This window comes from Neovison vison, chromosome 8, assembly GCF_020171115.1.
Source record: "Neovison vison isolate M4711 chromosome 8, ASM_NN_V1, whole genome shotgun sequence".
Lineage (NCBI taxonomy): Eukaryota > Metazoa > Chordata > Mammalia > Carnivora > Mustelidae > Neogale > Neogale vison.
The window spans coordinates 85,240,559-85,259,350 of NC_058098.1; the positions used below are offsets into that span (position 1 = coordinate 85,240,559).

At 37.9% G+C, this 18,792-nt stretch overlaps 1 protein-coding gene across 4 annotated transcripts in view; it reads right to left on the minus strand.

The window, feature by feature from the left end:
* LOC122916524 (WD repeat containing planar cell polarity effector) overlaps positions 1-18,792 on the minus strand; it is a 455,082-nt gene that overhangs the window by 136,187 nt on the left and 300,103 nt on the right. The gene's annotated exons all lie outside the window — the stretch shown is intronic.

Sequence of the window (18,792 nt, forward strand, 5' to 3'; positions counted from 1 at the left end):
CCTGGCCTCTCTCCATCTCCTTGGGCCTCCCTATTCTCTGAGACACAACAATATTGAAATTAGGCCAGTTAATAATCCTACAGTGACCTCTAAGAGGTTCAAGCAAAAGGAAGAACTTCATTTCTCTCACTTTCAATCAAAGGCTAGAAACGATTAAACTATGTGGACGGCACATCAAAAGCCAGGGCAGGCTTGCTGATAGCTAGGCTTCTGCACCAAAAAGTCAAGCTATAAATGCAAAGGAAAAGTTCTTAAAGGAAATGAAAGTGCTACTCTAGTGAACACATAAATAACAAGAGAACTAAACAGCCTTATTGCTGATGTAAAGAAACGTTTAGTGTCTGGATAGAAGATACAACCAGCCAGAACTACCCTTAAGCCAAGTCATAATCCAGAGCAAGGCCCCAACTCTCTTCAATTCTGTGAAGGCTCAGAGAGGTCAGGAAGCTGCAGAAGAAAAGTTTGAAGCTAGCAGAGTTGTTTCATAAGGTTTAAGAAGCCATCTTCATATCATAAGAGTTCAAGATGAAGCAGCAGGTATTGATGTAGAAGCTGCAGTAAGTTATCCAGAAGATCTAAATAAGATCATTAAGGGCTATGCTAAATGGCTATGCAAAACAACAGATTTTCAGTGTAGATTAAACAGCCTGCTCTTGGAAGCAGATACCATCTATGACTTTCATTGCTAGAAAGAAGTTAATACCTGGCTTCAAGCTTCAAAGGACAAGCTAAGTGTCTTGTTAGAGGAGAATGCAGCTGGTAACTCTAAGTTGAAGTCAATGCTCATTATTCTGAAAATCCTAGGTGCCCAAGAATGATGCTAAATCTACTCTGCCTGTGCTCTAGAAATGGAACAACAAAGCCTGGAAAAAGGACATGTGATATAATGAGCACTGGGCATTATATAAGACTGATGAATCAGTGACCTCTACCTCTAAAACTAATAATATATTATATGTTAATTAACTGAATTTAAATTTTTTAAAAAGCAATTTGTTTATAGCATGGTTTATTGAATATTCTAAGCCTGCTTTTGAGACCTACTGCTCAAAAAAAGATTCCCTTCAAAATATTACTGCTCATTGACAATGCATCTGGTCATCCAAGAGCTCTGATGGAGATGGACAATGAGATTCATGTTGTTTTCATGCCTGCTAACACAACAGCCATTCTGTAGCCCATGGAACAAGGAGCAATTTCATCTTTCAAGTTTTCTTACTAAAGAAGTACATTTCATAAAGCTAGAGCTGTGATATACAGTGACTCCCCTGATGGAGCCAGGCTAAATAAATTGAAAACCTTCTAGAATGCATTCACCATTCTAGGTGACATTAAGAACATTCATGAGTCATAGAAAAAGATCAAAATACCAAAACAAATAGGAATTTGGAAGAAGCTGATACCAACCCTCACTGATGATTTTGAGAAATTCAAGATCTCAGTGGAGGAAGTAACTGCAGATTTGGCAAAAAATAACAAAAGGATTAGAATTAGAAGTGGAGCCTGAAGATGTGAGTGAACTGCTGCAATATCATGACAAAACTTGAACCAATAAGAGCTGTTTCTAACGGATGAGCAAAGAAAGTAGTTTCTTGAGATAAATTCTACTCCTGGTGAAGATGCTATGAAAACCATTTAGTATAAATGAAGAATTTAGAATATTACATAAACTTAGTCAATAAAGCAGCAGCAAGGTTTGAGGGGAGTAACTCTAATTTTGAAAGAAGTTCTACTATGGGTAAAATGTTACCAAACAGCATTACATACTACAGAGAAATTGTCGGCCAAAGGAAGAGCCCACTGATGCAGAAAACTGTACTGTCTTCTTTTAAAAAACTGTGACAGCCACTCTAACTTTCAGCAACCACCACCTTGATCAGTCAGCTGCCATTAACATCAAGGCAAGATCATTCACCAGCAAAAAGATTACAACTCACTGAAAGCCCAGAAGATAGATAACAATTATTAGCTGTAAAATATTTTTAAATGAAGGTATGTATATTGTATTTTTAGCTATAATACTATTGTATTATACCTAATAGACTATAATAAGGTATAAATCTAAGTTCTCAATACACTGGGAAACCAAAAAATTAATTTGATCCACTACATTGTGGTGGTCTGAATCTGAAACTGTATTATCCCCAAGGTATGCCCATATAATTATCATAACCAAAAAACAAAAAAACAAAACAAAACAAAAAAAACTTCCGATCTTTTTATATACTGCTATGGAGTCACCTCAGGGAAAAAAATCAAGGTGACAATGTATTTAGTGTGCTACTTAAATATTAAAACAGGGATTTATTTGAACAGATACACATATTTAGTTATATATATATATATATATATATATATAATTTTTTTTCCTATAAAAGATGGACAAACCATAATGACAATCTAAAGAGAAGGACAGGAACAAATGTGAAGAAAACAGAGATTCAAGTTAGACTTCACTGAATTTACCCTTTTTTAAGCTCTGATTTAGAATCATTTTTATATAATTTTAAGATAAAAATTAAGAAGTATTCCTCAAATCACAATCAAAATTAAATTAATGAACTAGTACATCAGTTTGGTGGCATTACTACATAAAAAAAGTATTTTGCAAGTCAGTTTAAAATACAGACATTTTACCTCTTGTGGCATATCTCTAAAAAACAAAGGAATTGCAATGAAATCTTAAAATGTTTTCATTATTCTATTAGTAGGAATAATATTTGTAGAAATATTCTAAAACTATTTTCTATAAATGTGTAACAGAGGTCAATGAAGCATAGCCTGTGAAGCACATCCAACCTACAACCAGTTTTTGTAAAAAAGTTTTGTTAAAATAGTCATACTCAGTCTCACCATGGGAAGATGGCAGAGGAGTAGGGACTCGAGTTTCATGTGGTCCCTGGAATTTAGCTAATTAGATATCAAATCATTCTGAACATCTGAAAGCTCAACTGGAGAGCTAAGAAAATAATTACTGCAATTCTATAAACAGAAAAGCAAACAGTTTTCCCAAGGTAGTGGGTGCAGAGAAGTGAATCCAAGGCAATACATATCGGAAGATAAACTGTGGCAGGGAGGGAGCCTCTGTAAATTGGGTACTAGAAAGTGATACAGCCGCAGAGTGCAAAATCAGAAATTTTAGAAGTCTGCTCTAAAGTAGGGGATGTCCCTGCCTAAAAGGTGCCAAGGTGGCAAAGTGGGGCAGAATCCCAGGTGGGGCATGTGGTCTTAGGATCCTGGGGGTCACAGAAAGAACAGGGCTCCTGAGTGTGGCAGAGGTCCCAAGTGTTAAAGCAGGGAAGCCAGCTGCAAACAGTGAGCCCAGGAGTGGGCTTTCAGCATGGTGTTGCCATAAGCTGTAAGAACTGTAGCACAACTGGGTGACCATTCTTTGTGCAGGAACCCAGCAAGAGGCAGAACTGAGGGAGACTCCTCCTCCTTGCCCTAGGAGGAGTGGCACGGGAGCGTGCCATAGGAGTCTGTAAAGATTGGAGACTCAAAATGGGGTCACCTACCTGTGATAAAAACTCAATCACATGCTGGGTGAACACAGAGTGTGGATGAAACCAGGGAGACAAGAGTGATTGCTTTTCCGTGAGGGCTCCCGGAAGAGTCGGGGTGGGGGGCACAGATTTTCAGCTCTGGGTCTGGATATTGGGGTAAAGCCATTTTCATCCTTGAAAGTGGTACAAAAAGCTTTCAGGGAACAAAAACCACAAAGAGCAATCTGGAGCTCCTTACACTGAGCCTGACCCCCTGGCAAGGAGGTGTAATTGCACTAGGGCAAAGACACTTGAGAATTAGTGCAAGCGTTGCCTCCACCAGAAGATGAGTAGGAACATCTGGCTAATACTAAGTTTACCAATGACATGAAACTGCAAAACTCCAGTGCTAGAGGAAAATAGTATAGAATTCAGGGTATTTCTCATGATTCCTTAGTCTTTCAGTTTAAAAAAATTTCCCCCTTTTTATCCTTTTCAACCAGTCTCTTATTTTATCAACTTCTTAAAGGTCTTTTTAAATTTTCATACACACACACACACACACACACACACACACTCCATATTCTTTGTTTTGGCCTTTCACTTTATTCAATTTTATTTTTTATAAGTCTTTCTTTACAACTTTAGGATCTAGTTTCTTTTAGCAAACAGACCAAAATATACCTAGGACCTAGTGTATGATTCTGTTCTGTCCACCTGTTTGATTATATTCTCTCTTTTTTTCTGTTATTGGTTTCTGAACTCCTCAGATTTGTTTAGCATATATTTTGCTGGGGCCATGGTTGATATCTTTGCATTTTGCTCCCTCATTCATGTATTCTTCTCTGGACAAAATCACAGGAGGGAAAAACTCATCCCAGAAAAAAAGAACAAAAGGCAGTACTAATTTCCAGAGACTTAGTCAATATAGATATAAGTAAGATGTCAGAGCTAGAATTGAGAATGATGATTATAATGATACTAGCTGGACTTGAAATAACATAAAAGACCCTAGAGAATCCATTTGTAGAGAAATAAAAGAACTAAAATCTAATTAGGTTAAAACAAAAAAGGATATACTGAGATGCAGCCAAAATGGAGGCTCTATCTGCTAGGATAAATGAGGCAGAAAAGAAAATCAGTGATATAGAAGATAAAATGATGGAGAATAAAGGAAAGGAGAAAAAGAGAGATGAATAAGTATTGGAGCACGAGAGGAGGATTTGAGAGATCAGTGATACTATAAAGCAAAAAAAAGTTAGAATAATTGGAGGTCCCAGAAGAAGAGGAAAGAGGGGGACAGAAGGTATATTTGAGCAAATTATAGCTGAGAACTTCCTTAATCTGGGAACGGGAATAGGCATTCAGGTCAAGGAGGTATAGAGAATCCCCCTCGAAATCAATAAAAATAGGTCAACACCTCGACATATGATAGTGAAGCTTGCAAATTTCAGAGACAAAGAGAAAGTCCTGAAAACAGCTCTGGACAAGAGGGTCTTAAGTACAGAGTTAAAAACATAAGGCAGGCAGCAGACCTATCGATACATGCCAGGTCAGAAAGCACTGGCATGATATATTCAGGGCGCTAAATGAGAAAAACATGAGGCTAAGAGTACTATAACCAGCAAGGCTGTCATTCAGAATACAAGGAGAGATAAAGAGCTTCCAGGACAAACAGAAATGAAAATAATTTGTGATAACTAAACCAGGCCTGCAAGAAATAGTAAAGGGGATGCTTTACCATCAGAAATTTTAGAAGAAATTTGTGTTACCCAAAGTAACATAGATCAGAAAGTAACAGAGATAATAGACAGAAGCAGTGACTCTACAGGTAATACTATGGCAATAAATCCCTATCTTTCAATAGTTACTCTGAGTGTAAATGGGCTAAATGCCTGAATCAAGAGATACAGAGTATGAAACTGGATAAAAACGCAAGACCTACTGACATACTGTCTGTAAGAAACTCAATTTGGACCAAAAGACACCTCTAGTTGAAAGTGAGGGGGTGGAAAACCATTTAGCATAGTAAAGGTCATCAAAAGAAAGCAACCCTTATATCACACAAAATAGATATTAAAACAAAGACTGTAATAAGAAATGAAAAAGGTCACTATACCATAATTAAAGGGTGTCTCCAACAAGAAAATCTAAATATTGTAAAAATTTATGCCCTAACATAGGAGCAACCAATTGTATGAACCAATTAATAACAAAATTAAAGGCACACATTGATAATAATACAATAATATCAGGGGGCTTTAACATCCCACTCACTGCAGTGGACCGATCATCTAAGCAAAGATCAACAAGGAAACAAGAGCTAGAATGACACACCAGACCAGATATATTCGGAGCATTCCATCCTAAAGCAACAGAATAGACATTCTTTTTGAGTGCACATGGAACATTCTCCAGAATAGATCACATACTGGGTCACAAATCAGGTCTCAACTGGTATGAAAAGACTGCAATCATTCCCTGCATATTTTCAGACTATAATACTTTGAAACTTGAACTCAATCACATGAGGAAATTTGGAAAGAACCCAAAAACATGGAGGGTAAAGAGCATCTCACTAATGAATGGATCACCAGAAAATTAAAGAATGAAAAAGATTCAAGGAAACAAATGAAAATGAAAACACAACTGTTCAAAACCTTTGGGATGCAGCAAAGGTGGGTCCTAAGAGGGAAGTATATAGCAATACAAGCCTTTTTCAAGAAACAAGAAAGGTCTCAAGTATGCAACCTAACCTTATACCTAAAGGAGTTGGAGAAAGAACAGCGAATAAAGCCTAAACCCAGCAGGAGAAGAGAATTAATAAAGATTAAAGCAGAAATCAATGAAATCAAAAGCAAAAGAACAGTAGATCAGATTAACAAAACTAGGAGCTGGTTCTTTGAAAGAACTGATAAGATCAATAAACCTCTAGCCAGACTTATCAAAAAGCAAAGAGAAAGGACCCAAATTAATAAAATCACGACCAAAAGAGGAGCGATCACAACCAACATCAAAGAAATGCAAACAATTTTAAGAACCTATTATGAGAAAACAAACAAGCAAACAAACAAAAAAACCTATTATGAGCAACTATATGCCAACAAATTAGGCAATCTGGAAGAAAGGGATACATTACTAGAGACATATAAACTACCAAAACTGAAACAGGAAGAAACGGAAAACTGAACAGACCCCTAACCAGCAAGGAAACTGAAGCAGTAATCAAAAATCTCCAACAGAATCTGGGGCTTCCTAGGGGAATTCTATGAGACATTTCAAAAAGAATCAACACCTATTCTTCTGAGGCTGTTTCAAAATATAGAAATAGAAGGCAAACTTCCAAACTTTTCCTATGAGGCCAGCATATTTTCTATGAGGCCCAAACCAGACAAAGACCCCATCAGAAAGGAGAATTACAGACCAATATCCCTGATGAACATGGATGCAAAACTTCTCACCAAGATACTCGCCAATAGGATCCAACAGTACAGTAAAAGGATTATGTACCACAGCCAAGGGGGATTTATTCCTGGATTGCAAGGGTGGTTCAACATCCACAAGTCAATCACTGTGATACCCTATGTTAATAAAAGAAATGTCAAGAAATATATGATCCTCTCAATTGATGCATTAAAAGCATCTGACAAAGTACAGCATCCTTTCTTGATTAAAACTCTTCACGGTGTGAAACAGAGGGAACATACTTCAATATCATAAAAGCCACATACAAAAATCCCATAGCAAATATCATTCTCAATGGGGAAAAACTGAGAGCTTCCCCGCTGAGGTCAGGGAGACAGAGATTTCCACTTTCACCACTGTTGTTCAACACAGTACTAGAATTTCTAATCTCAGCAATCATACAACAAAAACTAAGAAAAGTCATCCAAATCGGCAGAGAAGAAAGAAAACTCTCACTCTTTGCAGATGATAAAAGACTTCATCACCAAACTGCTAGAACTCATACAGGAATTCCTAAAGTGGCAGGATATAAAATCAATGCAGAGAAATCAGTTGCACTTCTATACAATAATAAGACAGAAGAAAGAAATTAAGGAATTGATCCTATTTATAATTACACCAAAAACCATAAGATACCTAGGAATACACCTAACCAAAGATGTAAAGGACCTGTACTCAGAAAGTATATATCAAGCATGAAAGAAAGTGAAAAAGACACAAAGAAATGTGTCCATGCTCATGGAATGGAAGAAAAAATATTGTTAAAATGTCTGTATTTCCCAGAGCAATCTATACATTCAGTGTAATCCCTAACAAAATGCCATCAACTTTTTTCACAGAGCTGAAACAAATAATCCTAAAATGTGTATGGAACCGGAAAAGACCCTAAATAGCCAAAGGAAAGTTGAAAAACAAAAACAAAAAAAAGCTGTTGGTATCACAATTCCAGACTTCAAGGTCTACTACAAAGCTGTAATCATCGAGACAGTTTGGTACTGGCATAAAAACACATAGATCAAAGGGACAGAATAGAAAACCCAGAAATTGACCCTCAACTCTATGGTCAGCTAATCTTCAACAAATCAGGAAAGAATATCCAATGGAAAAAAGACCATCTTGTCAATAAATGGGGTTGGCAAAATTGGACAGCCACATGCAGAAGAAGGAAACTGGAACATTTCCTTAAACCATACACAAAAATAGACTCAAAATGGATATAAGATGTCAATGTGAGACAGGAATCCATCAAAATACTAGAGGAGATCACAGCAAACTCTTTGGCCTTGGCCACAGCAACTTCTGGCTAGACAGGTCTTCAAAGACAAGGGAAACAAAGGCAAAAATGAACAACTTGGACTTCATTAAAATAAAAAGCTTTACAGAGAAGGAAACAGTTGACAAAATCAAAAGACAATTGACAGAATGGGAGAAGATATTTGCAAATGTCTAATCAGATAAAGGGCCAGTATCTATAATCTGTAAAGTACTTATCAAACTCAACACCCAAAGAACAACGAATCCAGTCAAGAAATGGGCAGAAGATATGAAGAGACATTTCTCCAAAGAAGACATACAAATGGCCAACAGACACATGAAAAAGTGTTCAACATTACTCGACCTCAGGGAAATACAAATGAAAACCATAATGAGATACCATGCTACACCTGTCAGAATGGATAAAATTAACAAATCAGGAAACAACGAAAGTTGGCAAGGATGCAGAGAGAGGGGAGCTCCTTATACTGTCGGTGGGAATGCAAACAAAAGAAGTCACTCTGGGAAACAGTATGAAGGCTCCTCAGAAAGTTAAAAATAGACCTACCCTAAAACCTAGCAATTGCACTACTAGATATTTACCCCAAGATAAAAATGTAGTGATCGAAAGGGGGCACATGCACCTCAATGTTTCTAGAAGCAATGTCCACAACAGCCAAACTATGGAAAGAGCCCAGACATCCATGGACAGATGAATGGATAAAGAAGATATCACACACACACACACACACACACACACACACACACAATGGAATACTCGTCCAACATCAAAAGAATGAAATCTTGCCATTTGCAATGCTGTGGAAGGAACTAGAAGGTATTATGCTAAACAAAATAAGTCAATCAGAGAAAGAAAATTAGCATATGATTTCATTCATATGTGAAATTTAAGAAACAAAACAGAGGAGCATAGAAGATGGCGGGAAAAATAAACTAAGACAAAATCAGAAAGGGAGACAAACCAGAAGAGACTCTTAACCAAAAGAAACAAACTGAGGGATGATGGGGGTAGGGATGGGTAGGTAGGGGGATGGGGTAACTGCGTCATTGGCATTAAGAAGGCACACAATGTAATGAGCACTGGGTGTTATACAAAACTGATGAATCACTGAGCTCTACCTCTGAAATGAATAATACACTATGTATTAATGTGTAAATATTTATGTGTAAATAAAATAAAGTGAAACTAAAAACAATTTTAAAAAAATAAAATTCTCAGCAGAGGCTCACCAGAGAAGGAAAAGAAAAAAAGAAAAAAATCCATACTCATTGTTTACATATTGCCTATGTCTGCTTTTAAGCTACAATGGCAGAGCTGAACAATGAGAGAGACTAAAGTGACCTGCAAGGGCTAAAATATTTACAATCTAGTCCATTATAGAAGAAGAATTTAATTATCTTTTGCCTAACTCTCTCTTTAAAAACCAATGACAAAGTCAGTATAAATAAGCATGCGAGCATCCAGTCTGAACTCTAGTGTCCATTTGTAACTAAAAGAAATCAAATCTATTTGGAGAGGCACCTGGGTGGCTCAGTGGGTTAAAGCCTCTGCCTTTGGCTCAGGTCACGATCCCAGGGTCCTGGGATTGAGCCCCACATCGGGCTCTCTGCTTGGTGGGGAGCTTGCTTCCCTTCCTCTCTCTCTGCCTGCCTCTCCGCCTACTTGTGATTTCTGTCTGTCAAATAAATAAATACAATCTAAAAAAAAATCCCCCCAAAACAAAAAACTATTGGGAGATATCATTGATACCAGGCTTGGGGCACTTTATCATACAAGAAGGCAAGGAAGAGATCAGTGCTTGGGGTCATCTTTTTAAAAAATTAATTAATTAATTAATTTAAAAAAACAAACATATAATGTATATTTATCCTCAGGGGTACAGGTCTGTGAATCGCCAGGTTTACACATTTCACAGCACTCATCATAGCACATACCCTCCCCAATGTCCATATCTCCACCACACTTTCCCGTCCCTCCTTCCCCCAGCAACCCTCAGTCTGTTTTTTGAGATTGAGTCTTTTATAGTTTGTCTCCCTCCCAATTCCACCTCTTTCATTTTTTCTTTTCCTCCCCCTCATCCCCCCCACATTACATCTCCACTTCCTCATATCATGGAGATCATATGATAGTTGTCTTTCTCCCATTGACTTATTTCACTAAGCATAATACCGTCTAGTTCCATCCACTTCGTCACAAATAGCAAGATTTCATTTCTTTTGATGGCTGCATAGTATTCCATTGTGTATATATACCACCTCTTCTTTATCCATTCATCTGTTGATGGACATCTAGGTTCTTCCCATAGTTTGGCTATTGTGGACATTGCTGCTGTAAACATTCGGGTGCACGTGCCCCTTCGGAGCACCACGTTTGTATCTTTAGGATATATACCCAGTAGTGCAATCGCTGGCTCACAGGGTAGCTCTATTTTCAGTTTTTTGAGGAAACTCCATGCTGTTTTACAGAGTGGTTGCACCAGCTTGCATTCCCACCAAAGGTGTAGGTGGGTTCCCCTCACTCCGCATCCTGGCCAGCATCTGTCATTTCTTGACTTGTTAATTTTAGCCATTCTGATTGGTGTGAGGTGGTATCTCATTGTGGTTTTGATTTCTATTTCCCTGATGCCGAGTAATGTGGAGCATTTTTTCATGTGTCTGTTGGCCATGTGGATGTCTTCTTTGCAGAAATGTCTGTTCATGTCCTCTGCCCATTTCTTGGTTGGATTATTTGTTCTTTGGGTGTTGAGTTTGCTAAGCTCTTTAGAGATTTTGGATACTAGCCCATCATCTGATATGTCCTTTGCAAAAATATTCTCCCATTCAGTCAGTTGTCTTTTGGTTTTATTAACTGTTTCCTTTGCTGTGCATAAGCTTTTGATCTTAATGAAATCCCAATAGTTCATTTTTGCTTCTGTTGTCTTTGGCGATGTTCCTAGGAAGAAGTTGCTGCGGTTGAGGTCAAAGATATTGCTGCCTGTGTTCTCCTCAAGGATTTTGATGGAGTCCTTTCTCACATTGAGGTCCTTCATCCATTTTGAGTCTATTTTCAGGTGTGGTGTAAGGAAATAGTCCAATTTCATTTTTCTGCATGTAACTGTCCAATATTCCCAGCACCATTTGTTGAAGAGGCTGTCTTTTTTCCATTAAACATTCCTTCCTGCTTTGTCGAAGATTAGTTGACCATAGAGTTGAGGGTCTATTTCTGGGCTCTCTATTCTGTTCCATTGATCTATGTGTCTGTTTTTGTGCTAGTACCATACTGTCTTGATGATGACAGCTTTGTAATAGAGCTTGAAGTCCGGAATTGTGATGGCACCAACTTTGGCTTTCTTTTTCAATATTCCTTTGGCTATTCGAGGTCTATTTTTGTTCCATATAAATTTTAGGATTGTTTGTTCTATTTCTTTGAAAAAAAAAATGGATGGGATTTTGATAGGGATTGCATTAAATGTGTAGATTGCTTTAGGTAGCATAGACATTTTCACAATATTTATTCTTCCAATCCAGGAGCATGGAACATTTTTCCATTTCTTTGTGTCTTCCTCAATTTCTTTCATGAGTACTTTATAGTTTTCTGAGTATAGATTCTTTGCCTCTTTGGTTAGGTTTATTCCTAGGTATCTTATGGTATTGGGTACAATTGTAAATGGGACTGACTCCTGGATTTCTCTTTCTCCTTACTGATTATGGGTCTGTTCAGGTTTTCTATGTCTTCTTGGTTCAGTTGTGGTAGTTTGTATGTCTCTAGAAATGTATCCATTTCTTCCAGATTGTCGAATTTGTTGGTGTAGAGTTGTCATAGTATGTTCTTATAATTGTTTGTATTTCTTTGGTGATGGTTGTGATCTCTCCTCTTTCATTCATGATTTTATTTATTTGGGTCCTTTCTCTTTTCTTTTTGATATGTCTGGCCAGGGGTGTCTCAATCTTATTAATTCTTTCAAAGAATCAGTTCCTAGTTTTGTTGATTTGTTCTCTTGTTTGTTTGTTTGTTTCTATTTCATTGATTTCTGCTCTGATCTTTATGATTTCTCTTCTCCTGCTAGGTTAAGCTGTCTTTGATGTTCTTTCTCCAGCTCTTTAGGTGTAGGGTTAGGTTGTGTATTTGAGACCTTTCTTGTTTCTTGAGAAAGGCTTGTACCACTATATATTTTCCTCTCAGGACTGCCTTTGTTGTGTCCCTCAGATTTTGAACTGTTGTGTTTTCATTATCATTTGTTTCCATGAATTTTTAAAATTCCTCTTTAATTCCCTGGTTGACCCATTCATTTTTTAGAAGGATGCTGTTTAGTCTCCATGTATTTGGGTTCTTTCCAACTTTCCTCTTGTGATTGAGTGCTAGCTTCAGAGCATTGTGGTCTGAAAATATGCAGGGAATGATCCCAATCTTTTGATACCAGTTGAGACCTGATTTGTGACCCAGGATGTGATCTATTCTGGAGAATGTTCCATGAGCACTAGAGAAGAATGTATATTCTGTTGATTTGGGATGGAATGTTCTGAATAGATCTGTGATGTCCATCTGGTCCAGTGTGTTATTTAAGGCCTTTATTTCCTTGTTGATCTTTTGCTTAGATGATCTGTCCGTTTCAGTGAGGGGAGTGTTTAAGTCCCCTACTATTATTGTATTATTGTTGATGTATTTCTTTGATTTTGTTATTAATTGGTTTATATAGTTGGCTGCTCCATGTTAGGGGAATAGATATTTAAAATTGTTAGGTTTTCTTGTTGTACCGACCCTTTGAGTACGATATAGTGTCTTCCTCATCTCTTATTATAGTCTTTGGCTTAAAATCTAATTGATCTAAGGATTGCCACTCCTGCTTTCTTCTGATGTCCATTAGCATGGTACATTGTTTTCCACCCCCTCACTTTAAATCTGGAGGTGTCTTTGGGTCTAAAATGAGTTTCTTGTAGGCAGCATATTGATGGGTTTTGTTTTTTTATCCATTATGATACCCTGTGTCTTTTGATTGGGGCATTTAGTCCATTAACATTCAGGGTAATTACTGAGAGATATACATTTAGTGCCATTATATTGCCTGTAAGGTGACTGTTACTGTATATTGTCTCTGTTTCTTTCTGATCTACTACTTTTAGTGTCTCTCTTTGCTTAGAGGACACCTTTCAATATTTCCTGTACAGTTGGTTTGGTGTTTGCAAATTCTTTTCAGTTTTTCTTTGTTCTGGAAGCTTTTTATCTCTCCTTCTATTTTCAATGATAGCCTAGCTGGATATAGTATTCTTGGCTGCATGTTTTTCTTGTTTAGTGCTCTGAATATATCATGCCAGGTCTCTGTGGATAAGTCCGCTGCCAATCTAATGTTTTTACCCTTGTATGTTACAGACTTCTTTTCCTGGACTGCTTTCAGGATTTTCTCTTTGTCGCTAAGACTTATAAATTTTACTATCAGGTGACGAGGTGTGGACCTATTTTTATTGATTTTGAGGGGCATTCTTAGCATCTCCTGGTCTTTGATGTTTGTTCCCTTTGCCATATTAGGGAAAATCTCTACAATAATTCTCTCCAATATACTTTCTGTTCCCCTCTCTCTTTCTTCTTTTTCTGGAATCCCAATTATTCTAATGTTGTGTCATCTTATGGTGTCACTTATCTCTCGAATTCTCCCCTCATGGTCCAGTATTTGTTTGTCTCCCTTTTGCTCAGCTTCTTTATTCTCTATCATTTGGTCTTCTATGTCACTAATTCTTTCTTCGGCCTCATTTATCCTAGCAGTAAGAGCTTCCATTTTTTATTGCACCTCATTAATGGGTTTTTTAATTTCAACTTGGTTAGATTTTAGTTCTTTTATTTCTCCAGAAAGGGCTTTTATCTCTCTGGAGAGGGTTTCTCTAATCTCTTCTATGCCTTTTTTGAGCCTGGCTAGAACCTTGAGAATCATCATTCTGAACTCTAGATCTGTCATATTACCAATGCCTATTGATTAGGTCCCCAGCCTTTGGTACTGCCTCTTGTTCTTTTTTTTTTTTTTTTTTTGTGGTGAGTGTTTCCGCCTTGTAATTTTGTCCAGATAAGATTTGCTTTCTCCTCTTCTGGAATTCCGCTGTTCTCCTTGGTGAGTGAAGTTGGTCTTGGCTGGGTTTCTTGTTGATTTTTGGGGGGAGGGGCCTGTTGTAGTGATTCTCAAGTGTCTTTGCCCCAGGCAGAATTGCACCACCCTAACCAGGGGCCGGGCTAAGTAATCCGCTCAGGTTTGCTTTCAGGGGCTTTTGTTCCCTGAGCGCTTTCCGTAGAGTTCCAGAGGACTGGAATGAAGATGGCGGCCTCCCAATCTCTGGCCTGGAGGAGCCGTTAGCTCAGGGTCCCGCTCCTCAGTGTGCCCTCAGGGAAAACCGCCCAACTGCCCCCGTCTCCCTGGCCTCTGCTCGCGCTTGGAGAAAAGCCTCAATCACTCGCACTTGGAGAAAAGCGCCTGGTCACTTCCGTTTCCGTGGCCTCCAGCTGCGCTTTGAGCTCACCCAGCCTGTGACTGGTTCAAGGTAACCCCGAGCTGAGAGCTCACTCCTCAGCTTTGTCGCTGTAGCTGGCTTCCCCACTCTAATACCTGCAAGCTCTGCAAAACTCAGACACCCCCAGTCCTTCTGCTGGGGTTACGCTGACTCTGCATGGGCTTCCCTCTGGTTTAGCCTCTGGAATGATGTCCCTCCATGAAGCAGACTTTTAAAAGTCCCGATTTAGTGCTCCGTTGCTCTGCCGCTTGCCGGGATCCGGCCTCTCCCCCCGGTGGTCTATCTTCCTGTCACTTTGGAATCACTTCTCCACAGGTCCTACCTTTCAGAAAGTGATGTATTTTCTGTTTCTAGAATTGTTGCTGCTCTTCTCTTCGATTTCCCGTTGGATTTGTAGGTGTTCGCTATGGTTAGATAAGCTATCGAGTTGATCTCCTGCTACCTGATGTCATCTCAGCCTGCTACTTCTTCGCCACCTTGACTTCTCCCCTGGGGTCATCTTAATGGTACTCAGTAATCAACTTAAAGGGATTTCCATAACTAAAGATGAGTGCGAAAATACTGCTATCTGTACACTCTTTAAAAGAATACAACAAAGTCTAGCACTCAGCAAGGAAATAAATGAAATCCAGCTTCCAATGATGATATACTGGAATTCAGATGAACTAAGAAAATGTGACCCTAACAAGGAGAAAAACTGGTCACCTGAATCAAACCTAGAGATGGCAGAAATAATGGAATTAGCAGAAAAGAACCTTAAAAGAGACACACACACAATTTATACATACATATCAATGCATATACACACACACAAAGATTTAAGGGAAACCACAAACATAATAAAGAAATAGAAGATATTAGAAAAAAAATGAATGGGACTAGAGCTTTAAAATAGTATATCTAAGATGAAAAATTCACTGGAAAGGACTAAACAAATTAGATACTGAAGAATTAAAGATCAGTCAACCTAAAACAATAGAAACAACCCAACATCAAGTACACTGAGAAAAAAAGATTGAAAAGGAAATGAACAGAGCCAGTGGATGATATCAAGAAGTGTAACATAACACAGAAACAGAATAAATACTGAAAATAATAAGCAGAATTTCACTGCCCAGTGGATATTACTAAGTAGTATAATATAAATGTAATTGGCTACCCAGAATGAGAATGGAAAAGGTGGGAAAATATTTAAACAGATAATGACTGAACAATTTCCAAATATGATGAAACCTATTAACCCATAAATGAAAGAAAATCCACAAACTCCAAACAGTATAAATATATATATATCTAGACATGTGCACACATGTCCACACCTATACACACACACAGACACATACACACCCCACAAAGGTACAACATAATCAGACTGCTGAAAACTACTGACAAAGAGAAAATCTTGAAAGCAACCAACCAGAGGAAAAAGACAGTATGTATACAGGAATAAAGAGCAGATAGATCAAAGACCTACCATCTGAAACTATGCAATCCACAAGACAATAGAACATCTTTGTTTCATTGGCTTTCCTGCTGAATTCTATCAAACATTTAAGAAACCATACCAACTGTAGACACACTTTTTCAAAAAATGAAGAAAGAAGAGGAAGGGAAGGAGAGAGGAAAGGAAAGTGGGAGAAATGAAGCCTAGAAGAAGTGAGATGTCACAATTCACAATTCATTCTGTAACACTGATGCCAAAACAAGAAAGACATTAAAACACTACAAATATACACATACTATAGTGTGTGTGTGTTTATATGTATACATACAATAGTATCTATCTATATCTATAAACTGAGAGAAATTTATTAACTTAAATAAGTTGAAAATATGCCATATCCATGAACACATTTTTTTTTTTTTTTTAGAGAGGAGAGGGAGGGAGAGGGTGAGAATAGGGTGGGGAAGAGGGAGAGAATCTTAAGCAGGCTACACACCCAACATGGAGCCCATGGGGCTCAACATGGGGCTCAATCTTATGACCCTGAGGTCATAACATAAGCTGATATCAAGTTGGACACTTAACCAAATGAGCTACCCAGGTGCCCCTGAACTCTATTTTAAAAAATGTCAACTGGGGGCGCCTGGGTGGCTCAGTGGGTTGAGCCGCTGCCTTCGGCTCAGGTCATGATCTCAGGGTCCTGGGATCGAGTCCCGTGTCGGGCTCTCTGCTCAGCAGGGAGCCTGCTTCCTCCTCTCTCTCTGCCTGCCTCTCTGCCTACTTGTGACCTCTCTCTGTCAAATAAATAAAATCTAAAAAAAAAAAAAAAAAAAAAAAGTCAACTGTTCCTCAGCTGATTTAGAGATATAATGTGACCTCAATCAAATCCCAACAGGATTTTTTAAAAAAACTAATAAAATGAGCCTAAAATTTATATGAAAATGCAAAGGACCCTGACTAGCTAAAATAATTTAAAAAAAAAAGAATTACACTGCCTGATTTCAAGATAATAAACAATAAAAATCAAAACAGTGTGATACTGGTAGTAGTATTAAGCAGCATAACTAGATCTTAGGATTATTGACATTTTGGGGCAGATAGTTTTTTGTTGATAGGAGTTGTCCCATGTATGTAGGATGTTTAATAGTATTCCCTGCCTCTACCCACTAGATGTCAATAACACTGCTGTTGTCACAATCAAAATTATCTCAAGATATTGCCAAATGTCCCTGGGGGTGGGAAAAGGGAATAAAATCATCCTGTTGAAAACTACTGGTACTGGCATATAAATCAATGGAACAGAACAGAGATTTCAGAAATAGAGATATGCCCAGTTGATTTTCAAAGAGGTGTGAAAGCAATTCGGTAGAGAAGAATAGTTTCGAAACAATTCTACAAACATATGGAAACAGAACAAAACCCCAACCCATAACTGGTTTCACATTGAAAAACCAACAGGGCAAATATCGTACATACATCTACATACAGAAACAAAAATTATAAACTTTTTGAAGAAAAACATAAGAAATTAATTACACCACTGGGTTGCAAAGCTTTCTTAGACCTGACTCAAAGTGCACAACTTATCCAATAAATCCCAGTTACAAAATAGTATATACTATGTAATTATATTTAAATTAAATCTTGAAAATGTTATTTATACTAGTGAAAAACACACTGGTAGATTCCTGGGGTTGGGAAGGAGGGTAACTAAAAAGAACTTCCTGGGGTGGTGGAAATGTTCTTTTTTTTTTTTTTTTTAATATATATATATATATATATTTTTTTTTTAATTTAATTCCCAGGTAAGCTTTATTTATCTACAGATATAATAAGCCAGTTTCTCAGTCCCACCTCCTCTACAATCTGTCTTTGCCCCACAAATTTGTTAAACAACAACTACAAATGGAGTTCTCTTGTATTCATGGAACATTGGTTTCTGGACTACTTTGTTACATTGTTTGAGTGTTTTGTTTTGTTTTTTTTTCTTTTTAAGAATTTTTTATTTTTTTTAATTAACATATAATGTATTATTCACCCCAGGGGTACAGGTCTGTGAATCGTCAGGTTTATACACTTCACAGCACTCACCATAGCACATACCTTCCCCAATATCCATAACCCCACCACCCTCTCCTTACACCCCTCCCCCTGGAAACCCTTAGTTTGTTTTCTGAGATTAAGAGTCTCTTATGATTTATCTCTCTCCCAATCCCATCTTGTTTCATTTATTCATTTCCTACCCCAAACCCCCCATGTTGCCTCTCAACTTCCTCATATCAGGGAGGTCATATGATAATCGTCTTTCTCTGACTGACTTATTTTGCTAAGCATAATACCCTCTAGTTCCATCCCCATCATCGCAAATGGTAAGATTTCATTTCTTTCGATGGCTGCATAGTATTCCAGTGTGTGTGTGTGTGTGTGTGTGTGTGTGTACACACTACATCTTCTTAATCCATTCGTCTGTTGATGGACATCTAGGTTCTTTCCATAGTTTGGCTATTGTGGACATTGCTGCTATAAACATTCGAGTGCATGTTCCCCTCTGGATCACTACATTTGTATCTTTAGAGTAAATACCCAGTAGTGCAGTAGTGTGATTGCTGGGTCAGAGGGTAGCTCTATTTTCAACTTTTTGAGGAATCTCCATGA